Here is a 12,212-nt window from a genome sequence, read left to right as displayed (position 1 = left end):
TTGCCTAAATCGAAGCTTTCTAGAGAGAGTTATAGCCTTGCAAAGTTTACTGTTCATTTGGTCAATTTTAGGTGCCCAGATTCTGGCAGATTCGGTGACCTAAATTCGTTTCACAATTTGATTGAGTTAAGTTCATAATTTGGCCTAACATTCTTCATATGAAATATTCTACTATGTAGAATCGCCTAAATTAGAGTTTTCTAGAGAGAGTTATAGCCATTGAAACTTTACTGCTCATATGGCAATTCTACAGTTTTGCAGATTCAGTAACTCAACTTTGCTCAATAATTTGATTGCGTTAATGGCATAATTTGGGTTTGTGTTCTTCATGAAAGTTTTAGTTCTATATCTCATCTAACTACTGGTAAAAGTTCAGGTCATTTTGACCTGCATAGCTCGAGTTATGACCCAAACACGATTACTATTCATGTGTACTGTTCATACTACAGTTTTTCAAGTTTGGTCAGTTTGTTCACTAGGTTTTGGTCACTTTTTGGGCATGCTTCCTAAATGAAAATTGTGTCATTTAGTGCCTATTTTCAGTCCCAATTGGTCCCATACCAATTGGACTTGTAAAATTTTATTTTTGGTACCTCAAAGTTGACTTTTGGTCATGCTTCATACCCAATCCGAATTTTGCTTCGATTTAAACACTTGTAACATACTTAATTAGGTCACAAATGGCCATTTCTTTCCTTAAACTATGTCAAAGACATTATTTAGCGCTTCTTCACATTTTTTGTCTCTAAACCCTAATGTTCAAAACCCTAATTTTTCTCCCATTTGGCCAAAACCCTAGTTTAGGTTCCATATATGTTTTCTTTCATTTTCTTATGAAATTTCATCATAAATTAACTTCATTCCAAGCTTATACAACTAATCTAACATGAAAAGAAAATTAGCTCTTGTTGATTTCTTTCCAACTTCACTTTTCTTCCAATTCTTGTTCTCCTTACTTTTAATCTCTCAATCAAAGATCTCTTTGATGTTTTCTTTTAGTGGGCTATAGAATTTATGAAGGGAATTTAAGGGAATTAAAACTTGGGAGGAGAAATCAATGAGGGAAAAAAGTGAAAGAAGAAGAGAAAAAGAAAGAGAGAGAGAGAGAGAGAGAGAGAGAGAAAGAGAGGAGAGGGTGGTGGCCTCTTATGAAAAAAAAAAGAAATGAAGAAGATATTTGTCTTCTTATTAATATATATATATATATATATATATATATATATATATATATATATATATATGTATATATTTATCCCCAAAATTAGCTTATTAAAATTATAAATTTTAATTGTGTCATAAGGATAATTAAACTTAAATTTTTATTCCCTTTTTTTTTTCATTTACACTTAATTTTTCCTTTTAATTAAATAATTAAATTTAACTATCAAAAGCCCATAAGTCTTTCATTTTAATTTTGTCATAATGGAAATGAAAGTTTAAGTTTTCATTTCTTAAATTTTCCCTTACATATTTTTACTTGAATTTTTCTTCAATTTTTACCCCATAATTCAATTCATTAATTTCATTTAATTTAATTGACATTTTGGTCAAAAGTCAAGTCTTGAGGTGAATTAACCAAAATGCCCCTCATCGGGTCATAATCCTTCTTTTTATAATACCCGATGAGTCCTTAGCTTTTTTGTTCACTAGAATTTTTATTGTGTCTATCTCAATTAATTTTTTATTTATTTTTGGTCCTCAAGGTGTCTTTGAATAGTATTAGTCACGGACCAAAAATGGTACTATTCATAACTCGGAGGTTCGGGGTGTTACAATTGAAAATGGTACTATTCATAACTCGGAGGTCCGGGGTGTTACAGATAAGCCTTTAATTTTGTCTCGAAACTAAATTCCGAGGGTTCCCTGCAGTCCTAGGGTCGGCTATTGCCTGCGCCGTAACTTCCTCGTGCGGTCACCCATCGCTGCGGTGCTGGCTTATTTAACTTAGTTACATTTCATTGTTATTATTTTTTCTTTGTTTTTCTTGTATTTTCATTTCTTGTATTTCATTATTTTATGTCTCCTCACTAATATTTAAATTTAGTTCTAGGCATCCTAACTGTCCAGACAGACACTGGTCGTCGGAACAGTAGAACGTACTACCGAACATAGGGGTGCTACACCAGGACATATAGATTTAATGAGAAAAGAGTTTCTAATGAGAAAATCTTTTAATCAAGAACTGGAATTAAAAGAGAACATAATATTCATAGCAAATGGGGTTTGACATAAACCATGACTCCAGCTTGAGTTGGGATTTTGTAACAGAGAGATTCTAGTGCATGGTAACATATGATTATAGGTTCATTTAAGGTAAACCTTATTACTGATTGGGTGGCCATGGCATGCTATGCTAGGTGTTAACCATGGTCTATGAGGTGCATAAAATGATTTAGAGAAATCATTTATGGTAAGAGTTCTGATGATATTAAGAGTTGATATCATGTCTCATTGCCAATTAGTGATGAGCTAGTAAGTCACACACATACACAAGTAATCACCAAATTAAATATAATTTATTTAATTAATTAAAGAGTTTAATTGATTAATTAAATAGGTTTGGTTTGCAATTAGATTGCAAAGTCCCTAGCATAACTTGAAACCAAATCTAGATTATTGGATGTATAGTATAAGTTAAATTTATATTTAAAGTGTTTAAATATGAATTTAATTAATGAGAAATTAATTAATAAAGATTAATTAATTGATTTATATTTGATATAAATTGATTAGAAGAAGAGAAATAATTATTTTGGGTTGAGAACTCAAAATTAAGACACAAGGGCATTTTGGTCATTTCATAGGGTGACATGTGGCACCATGAAATGGTGACATGTGGCACCATGAAATGGTGACACATGGCACTATACATAAGCTTGCCAAATGTCTTTTAATCATGTAAGATGATTAAAATTAAGATTAAATATAGGTTTGACACTAGGCATAATGTGATTGGGTCAATTAAACCTAGAGCCAATCAGAAGGTGACATGTGGCAAGAGTTTTAAGTGGTGACCTAGCTATATAAGTGTTGTTATGAAAAAGAAAATAATAACCAGCTGCTGCCTCCCTTTATGCCGCCACCCTTGAGGCTTCCATTCTCTCTTCTTCTTCATCTCTCATCAATTCCAAGAGATTAGTAAACAATCTCTTGAATTAAAAATACTAGATATTGTTTCTAGTGTCCTGTTTACATCTTTAATCTCTTAAAAGGAAAAACTTGATTTTCTAATTAATAGAAAAAGCTTTAGAAGTTGTTCAAGGGTTGCTATAGGTAATCTTGGTGTGGACAAGCTAGAGGGACAACATCTGATGTCCTAAAGGCGCATCCCGAAGGTGCCAAACACACTGCAGTGCATCAAGAGGTTAGTGAACTTATTCTTGATCTAATCTAGGGTTCTAAAATTAATCTGATTAATTCTAAAATCTTAAATGGCAAATACAGATCCAAAGACATATTAAAAGAGTTTTAATATGTTGTTTATCATTGAAATCAAATAGATAAAAATAAATCTTGCATGATGCATGTAACCCTAGGTGAAAAATTTTTGAATTCAATAATATAAACTTGTGTTTTTCATGCTTTTGCTCCTTCACTTATAACCCTGGATGGAGGAACCACCCAAATTTCTCATGATCCAATCAGCAGAATCAGCCAATAAACAAATAATAGGGGTACAAACCACCAGTACCCCCTGAATTTCAGAAAAGAGGCCAAGACTTTGCACATCCACCACCGCCTCCTCAACCTCAGCAACCTAAACCGAAGATAACCATGGAATCCATGGTGGAAGGTTTCCTAGCAGCTCAACAACAACAGAATGAATTGATTAAATAGTTGACTTCTAGAATGGACTAACTTGCTACCCATAATGAGATGCTAGAAAACCAAATTGCTCAGCAAGCAAGTTCTTTGAGTAAAGCTGCTGGTAAACTGCCTAGTCAACCAAAGATGAACCCAAGGGAGCATTGTAAGGTAGTTACATTGAGGAGTGGGAGAACTCTTGTAACAACCCTCACCCGACTACAGTGTAGCCGAGCAAAGCGTGCTACATTCGGTGCCGGAGCACCCTAACTTATCTTACTTTATTTCTTTAAAAATTTTGTTCTCGTTATATTTAATATCGATTATTTTTTGACGGAGAAACTAACGGAGTTTCCTCTATTTTATTATCATTTGACGTGTTCTATTCATCTGTTTGAAAATTTCAATAATATTTTACAATAAAAATCTCATCAATTATTCTCATTATTCACATCTCATTCATATATCTCAATTTCAATTCATTTCCATGCATTTCCATTCATGCACAATTTATATATATAAGTTCTCAAGTTTCATTAATTTACATGATTTACAGACTGATTACATAAATTCATAATTTACATGATCTACAAATTAATTACAGTTCCATAATCTATATTTCAACATACAATTCATAGTTTACATTACAAATAATAATTAATTATAATGTACAAAATACATAATATGATCTATATGGGCCCTATCTACATGCATTGCTAAGGAGGTGATAACCTTGAACACTCTGCAGATCAGAACTCCAAAATCTCTGTTTGGTATTCACTGGGCTTTAACTTCAGTACCTGCTCGAGGAAACAAATCCATCGCGCTAAGCATTGCTGCTTAATGATGCAATAATATAACAAGAAAATAATATAACAAGTAAAGATTGTATTATAATATTCTTAAGTTGTTAAGAATATGAGTGACAGTGTTTCTAGTACAAAGTATCATAAATAGGTTCACAATCGAGGATACTTCATAATAAGGACATGACTTATCTAGAAAGATTGTATTCATGTTTGTTCCCAAGTTATTTATATGATATATAAATAAGATGGAATGGTGAGTCTCATGCCATATGACAAACATGATAGGCACTTATAAACGATAAGTAGGCCGAACCAGTGACACTTATGACAAGCACATGGAGTTTACTCTTGTCAATGTTTTGTCATAAATCATATCAGCGCATATAATCTTTAGACCTGAGATAGCATAGTTATCTCGTATATAGGTAGTTTGAGTTTGATACTGCTTTCATACTTGTACTGTGTATGGGTATATGGGCATGTGTTGGCTCCTACTAGTTATATATGGAGGTAGGTGTTGATCAAGATGGAATCTGTTCCTCCAAGTAAATAGAGATAAAATCCTATGTTCATTTAATTATTCTTGATGTTTTAAGTTCCTGGTCAGGACAGATAGATTTAATCAGAAAAGAGTTTCTGATGAGAAAATCTTTTTAATCAAGAACTGGAATTAAAAGAGAACATAATATTCATAGCAAATGGAGTTTGACATAAACCATGACTCCAGCTTGAGTTGGGATTTCGTAACAAAGAGATTCTAGTGCATGGTAACATATGATTATAGGTTCATTTAAGGTAAATTTTATTACTAATTAGGTGGCCATGGCATGCTATGCTAGGTGTTAACCATGGTCTATGAGGTGCATAAAATGATTTAGAGAAATCATTTATGGTAAGAAAGAGTTCTGATGATATTAAGAGTTAATATCATATCTCATTGCCAATTAGTGATGAGCCTAGTAAGTCACACACATACACAAGTTATCACCTAATTAAATATGATTTAATTAATTAATTAAAGAGTTTAATTGATTAATTAAATAGGTTTGGTTTGCAATTAGATTACAAAGTCCCTAGCATGACTTGAAACCAAATCTAGATTATTGGATGTAAAGTATAAGTTAAATTTATATTTAAAGTGTTTAAATATGAATTTAATTAATGAGAAATTAATTAATAGAGATTAATTAATTAATTTATATTTGATATAAGTTAATTAGAAAAAGAGAAATAATTATTTTGGGTTAAGAACTCAAAATTAAGACACAGGGGCATTTTGGTCATTTCACAGGGTGACATGTGGCACCATGAGATGGTGACACATGGCATTACACATAAGCTTGCCAAATGTCTTTTAATCACGTAAGATGATTAAAATTAAGATTAAATATAGGTTTGACACTTGGCACAATGTGATAGGGTCATTTAAACCTAGAACCAATCAAAGGGTGATATGTGGCAAGGGTTTAAGTGTGAAGGAACGGAAGCGTGAAAAACACAAGATTATACCATTGAATTCAAAAATTTTCACCTAGGGTCACATGCACCATGCAAGATTTATTTTTATCTATTTGATTTCAGTGATAAACAACATATTAAAACTCTTTTAATATGTTTTAGGATCTGTATTTGCCATTTAAGATTTTAAAATTAATCAGATTAATTTTAGAACCCTAGATTAAATCAAGAACGATTACACTAACCTCTTGATGCACTGCAGCGTGTCTGCGCCTTTGAGATTCGTCTTCAGGACACCAAATGTTGTCCCTCTAGCTTGTCCACACCAAGAACACCTATGGCAGCCCTTGAACAGCTTCTAAAGCCTTTTCTATTAATTAGAAATTCAAGTTCTGCCTTTTAAGAGATTAGAGATGTAAACAGGACACTAGAAACAATTTCTAGTGTTCTTAATTCAAGAGATTGATGGCTAATCTCTTTGAATTGATGAGAGATGAAGAGAAATAGCTGGAGAGGCTCAAAGTGGCGTGAAAATTGAGAGGAGAGGCTGCTGGTTATGTTTTCTTTTCATAACCACACTTAAATAGCTAGGTTAACACATTAAACCCTAGCCACATGTCACCTTTTGATTAGCTCTAGGTTTAAGTGACCCAATCACATTGTGCCAAGTGTCAAACCTATATTTAATCTTGATTTTAATCATCTTACATGATTAAAAACATTTGGCAAGCTTATGTGTTATGCCATGTGTCACCATCTCATGGTGCCACGTGTCACACTGTGAAATGACCAAAATGCCCCTGTGTCTTAATTTTGAGTTCTCAACCCAAAATAATTATTTTCTTCTTCTAATTAATTTATATCAAATATAAATTAATTAATTAATCTCTATTAATTAATTTCTCATTAATTAAATTCATATTTAAACACTTTAAATATAAATTTAACTTATATTATACATCCAATAATCTAGATTTGGTTTCAAGTCATGCTAGGGACTTTGCAATTTAATTGCAAACCAAATCTATTTAATTAATCAATTAAACTCTTTAATTAATTAATTAAATCATATTTAAATAGGTGATAACTTGTGTATGTGTGTGACTTACTAGGCTCATCACTAATTGGCAATGAGACATGATATCAACTCTTAATATCATCAGAACTCTTTCTTACCATAAATGATTTCTCTAAATCATTTTATGAACCTCATAGACCATGGTTAACACCTAGCATAGCATGCCATGGCCACCCAATTAGTAATAAGGTTTACCTTAAATGAACCTATAATCATATGTTACCATGCACTAGAATCTCTCTGTTACAAAATCCCAACTCAAGCTGGAGTCATGGTTTATGTCAAACTACATTTGCTATGAATATTATGTTCTCTTTTAATTACAGTTCTTGATTAAAAAGATTTTCTCATCAGAAACTCTTTTACGATTAAATCTATCTGTCTGGCAGAACTTGAAACATCAAGAACAATTAAATGAATATAGGATTTTATCTCTATTTACTTAGAGGAACAGATTCCATCTTGATCAACACCTACCTCCATATATAACTAGTAGGAGCCAACGCATGCCCATATACCCATACACAGTACAAGTATGAAAGCAGTATCAAACTCAAACTACCTATATACAAGATAACTGTGCTATCTCAGGTCTAAAGATTATATGCACTGATATGATTTATGATAAAACATTGACAAGAGTAAACTCCATGTGCTTGTCATAAGTGTCACTGGTTCGGCCTACTTATCATTTATAAGTGCCTATCATGTTTGTTATATGGCATGAGACTCACCATTCCATCTTATTTATATCTCATATAAATAACTTGGGAACAAACATGAATACAATCTTTCTGGATAAGTCATGTCCTTATTATGAAGTATCCTCGATTGTGAACCTATTTATGATACTTTGTGCTAGAAATATTGTCACTCATATTCTTAACAACTTAAGAATAATATTTCTAACAAAATATCAATGGACCTTTTCTATTACACATAAATATATTATGTAAATGGAAAAGTAGAAATGCCTTTATTAATAAAAATATGTACAAGATATATACTAAATGATATGCTCTAGGGCATACTACTAACAATCTCCCACTAGCACTAGAGCCATTCATTACAATACCTTAGACCCATCTTCTCAAGATGTCGGTCTAACTGAGCTTGTGACAAAAGCTTAGTGAACGGATCAACTGGATTTTTTCAGCTGATGTTATTTTTCTGCATGGCTATATCGCCTTGCCCAACTATATCTCTGATAATGTGGTAGTGCCTTTCTATGTGTTTGGATTTTGGGTGAGACCTTAGTTCCTTAGCTCAGATGACTACTCCATTGTTGTCACGATTGTAATGGAACTGGCGACTCAATGGAAGGAACTCTTGTAAGTTACATCACGAACTTCTTTATCCAAACGACTTCCTTTGCGGCATCTAATGCGGCAATATACTCGACCTCGTAGTGGAATCTGCATTCGTGCTCTGTTTGGAACTCTTTCAACTGACTGCACCTCCATTACAAATGAACACATATCCAGAGGTAGACTTTCTATCATCGATATCTGATTGGAAATCAGAATCAGTATAACCATCCAATTGCAAGTCTCCACCTCCGTAAATCAAGAATAAATCCTTAGTTCTTCTTAAGTACTTAAGGATATTCTTGTGACTATCGATGTTCCAAACCTGGATTGGATTGATACCTGCTAGTCAAACTAACAGCATATGCGATATCCGGCCTAGTACACAACATTGCATACATTAAACTTCCAATAGCCGAAGCATATGGAATCTTGGCCATCTTATCTCTTTCTTCAGGTGTCTTTGGAGACATCTCTTTAGAAAGGTGGATACCATGTCTCACTGGTAACAATCCTCTCTTGGAATCAAGCATGTTAAACTTCTTTAACACCTTTTCCAAGTATAGACTTTGGGATAAACCAATTATTCTTTTCGCTCTATCTCTATAGATGCGAATCCCAAGAATATAGGTTGCCTCCCTTAAGTCTTTCATGGAGAATGTATTTGACAACCATACCTTTATAGTTGTCAACATACCTGTGTCATTACCCATCAACAGTATGTCATCCACATATAAGACAAGGAAAGTGATAGCACTGTCACTAACCTTCTTATATACACATGGCTCATCCTCATTTTTGATAAAACCAAAAGATTTAATGGCTTCATCAAAACGGATGTTCCAACTCCTCGAAGCTTGTTTCAACCCATAAATGGATCGCTTTAGCTTGCATACTTTGGAACCATCTTGGGATTCAAATCCCCTAGGTTGTTCCATGAAAATGTTTTCTTCAATGTATCCATTGAGAAAAGCTGCTTTGACATCCATCTGTAAATCTCATAATCATAGTATGCAGCTATTGCTAATAAAATCCTAATTGATTTAAGCATGGCAACAGGCGAGAAAGTCTCCTCATAGTCTATTCCTTGCCTTTGGCGAAACCCTTTCGCTACTAGCCTTGCCTTATAGGTCTCTACCTTTCCATCATAACCAATTTTTCTTCTTGAAAACCCATTTGTTCCCTATAGGTACAATACCTTCAGGTGGGTCAACAAGATCCCAAACTTGATTCTTATACATGGAATCAATCTCGGATTTCATAGCATCAATCCATTTTGAAGAGTCTATATCTGATATAGCTTCTTCATAGGTAAGTGGATCATCTCCATGATCTACTTCTTCATGAGTAGACAACTCTTGTTCTTCTTCATGAAGAAAACCATATCTCACTAGTGGGTGAGATACCCTGGTTGTTCTACGAGGAACAGCTGTAGATGTTTCATCAATGGGTATAGGTTGACTAGATGGATCTATATCCATCGATGCATTGGTTGGTCAGAATTCTCCAATTCTAACTCTATTTGCCTTCCTTTGCCTCCTTCTTGAACAAACTGTTGTTCAAGAAATGTGGCATCTCTACTTATCACAACCTTTTGTGAAGTAGGCAAATAAAAATAATATCCAAAACTAAGTAGGCAAATAAAAATAATATCCAAAACTATCTTTTGGATATCCAACAAATCGACCTCTTTCTGATCTGGTCTCCAATTTATCAGTGTTCAGCTTTTTTGATATAAGCTGGACAACCCCAAATCTTAACATGCTTAAGACTTGGTTTTCTTCCATGCCATATCTCATAAGGTGTGGAAGAAACTGATTTTGATGGAATCCTATTCAGAATATATAAAGCTGATTCTAATGCAAATCCCCAAAATGAGATTGGCATATCAGTATAGCTCATCATACTACGTACCATATCCAATAGGGTACGATTTCTCCTTTCAGATACACCATTCAGCTGTGGCGTTCCTGTAGGAGTCAGCTGAGAAATAATGCCATGCTCTCTCAAGTATTCATCAAATTCAGTACTCAAATATTCACCTCCACGATCTGATCGAAGAGCTTTAATACTCTTTCCTGTTTGATTTTCTACTTCAGATTTAAATTCTTTGAACTTTTCAAAGGATTCATGTTTGTATTTCATCAAATACAAATACCCAAATCTTGATTTATCATAAGTAAAGGTAATAAAATAATGAAAGCCCCCTCTAGCCTTTTCTTTAAATGGACCACATACATCACTATGTATTAGCTCCAAAATATTTTCAGCTCTTAGCCCTTGTCCAACAAAGGGTGATCTAGTCATTTTACCCTGAAGGCAAGATTCACAAGTTGGAGTAAGCTCAGAGCCCAATGAGGATAGAATCCCCATTTTCTCCAGTTTTGCAATCCTATCTTCTGCAACATGACATAACCTTAAGTGCCAAATATATTTTGAACTTGAGTTGGTTTTCATCATGGCATTGCATTCATTTAGATTGCTATACTCTAGCTAGTGGAAACACTTTCCTACTGGCAATGGAAACACTTTCCTGTTGGCAGTGGAAACACTTTCCTTTGCCTTTGTCAGCTTTAGTCTTCCTTTTCTGTTTAGCTATTTTCTTGGAAGGACCAGGAATCTGAGGTTTCTTTTTCTTATTGCCCTTCTTTTTGTTGGACTTTCCAGCAGAAGAAGATGCAACCAAAGCTACCTCTTTTCCTTTATTGCCTGGCATATTCTTTTGGGCAATAACCAGCATGTTGAGTAAACCAGCTAAGGTGCATTCCTGTTTAGTCATATGGAAATTTGTCACAAAATTCCCAAAAGACTCAGGAAGGAACTGAAGGATCAAATCCGTTTGTAGTTGGAAATCCATGTTGAAGTCAAGATGTTCTAACTGCTCAATCAGCCGAATCATCTTGTGGACATGATCCCCAACATTCTGTCCCTCAGACATCCTCATACGGAATAGCTGTCTAAATATCTCATACCTAGCATTCCTGCTGTGCTCACCATACAACTCTTGTAGGTGAAGGAGGATCTCACTCGCACTCTGCATGTTCTCATGTTGCTTCTGTAACTCATTACCCATAGAAGCAAGCATGTAACACTTAGCTCTCATATCATGCTCCTTCCACTTGTCCAAAGTTTCATGTTCCTCTTGTGTGGCCTCTGGAGGTAAGGGACTAGGAACATTTGAATCTAGAACATATCCTATATGTTCGAGGTTCAAGACAAGTTTCAAATTTCTTAGCCAATCAGACAGATTAGGTCCTGTCAACCTGTTGTGATCAAGTATGCTTGCAAGGATATTGGATGGTGGTGGTTGTTTTGTGCTCATTATTATCAAAAAATTAATTGCAGAAATAACCAGATTAATTAGTAAATGTATCATGTAATTAACCAAATATGATTATGGTCTTTTAATCAAATTGGTCCTCCCACTAACTTAGCGAATCCTACACTTCCAAAGTAGAAAACGGAAATCCTAGTTGGATGGATTTCAAGTGGGTGATTGAATTCTTATAATTCTATTGATCATCCTCAGGTACATCCATTATTGGAATTACAATAAACTATAAGTGAGCAACTCCTTGCCCATCACATCTCATGTGAGGCTCAATCCTTTTGCTAGCCCCTAATGCTCAAAATCTCAGGTACATCCAATATTGACTTATCTTGCATTAGTTAAGTTGATCCCATTGAGCCAGTAATTATGCAAATAATTTTAATGTCCTCAGGTACATCCAATATTGGCCACCAAACCATTTACAT

Source organism: Hevea brasiliensis, chromosome 14 (assembly GCF_030052815.1).
Source record: "Hevea brasiliensis isolate MT/VB/25A 57/8 chromosome 14, ASM3005281v1, whole genome shotgun sequence".
Lineage (NCBI taxonomy): Eukaryota > Viridiplantae > Streptophyta > Magnoliopsida > Malpighiales > Euphorbiaceae > Hevea > Hevea brasiliensis.
This window is presented reverse-complemented; position numbering follows the sequence as displayed.